Raw genomic sequence first — 854 nt, 5'->3', positions numbered from 1 at the left:
AAAACCCGCCGGCGGCGCCGGGGCCGAGCGCCGGGAGCCGCGCCCGCTACCGCGCTGGGGGAGCGCGCCCGGGCACGGCGGCGGCGGCGGGAGCAGCAGCAGCAGCAGCAGCAGCAGCAGCAGCAGCAGCAGCAGCCCGGGAGCCCGCGAACGCTTTGTCCCCGGCCGCGCTGCCCGCACCTGCCCCGGGGCGGCGGACAAAGGGCGGCGGGCGCAGCTCCTGGTGCTGCGATGCCGGAGCCAGGCCCGACCCCGTGTGCTCGGGCTCGCCACGGCGGACCCCGGACACCTCGGCCCGGACCCCCGGGTTTTACCGCCGCCGAGCGGGTGCCGGCACCGGGCGGCTTAAAGCCGGCGCGTGGAAGGCCTGGGACTGGCCCCCGCCGCCATCCTTCTCGCCGAGGGCGCATCCAGGGCGGACCGGGGGCTGCCCTCCTCGCCCCGGCACATGGGCCGGGCAGCGGCGAGCCTCGGAGCCCCCTCGCAGCCCGCGGGGACCGGAGGCTGCCCGCCTCGCACGAGGCGGCGGGCCCCGAGCGAGGCTGGCGCTAGGCACGGCCGTGGAGCCCCCGCAGCCCCGGGACACTGGCCCAGCCCGCTCCAGCCTCTGCCCACGGTGCTCCGGGGAGGGCGGCCGGGCTGGCCCCGAGGCCACTGCGCAGCTCCTCGCTCATTGAGATTGCCACAGAGCCGTGCCAAGCTCCAGCCTCTCGCCACTGCCACACAAGTTCATCCACATGCTGATGGCTTCGGGAGCAGGTCTGTGTGCTCTGCCTCTGCTCTTGGGCAACCCGGCCCAGGTGCTTGGAGGAGCTCGGTGAGGAGCAAACGCAATACTGTTAAAGCTAAAGTCA

Source organism: Psittacula echo, assembly GCF_963264785.1.
Source record: "Psittacula echo genome assembly, chromosome: 13".
Taxonomy (NCBI): domain Eukaryota; kingdom Metazoa; phylum Chordata; class Aves; order Psittaciformes; family Psittacidae; genus Psittacula; species Psittacula echo.
This window is presented reverse-complemented; position numbering follows the sequence as displayed.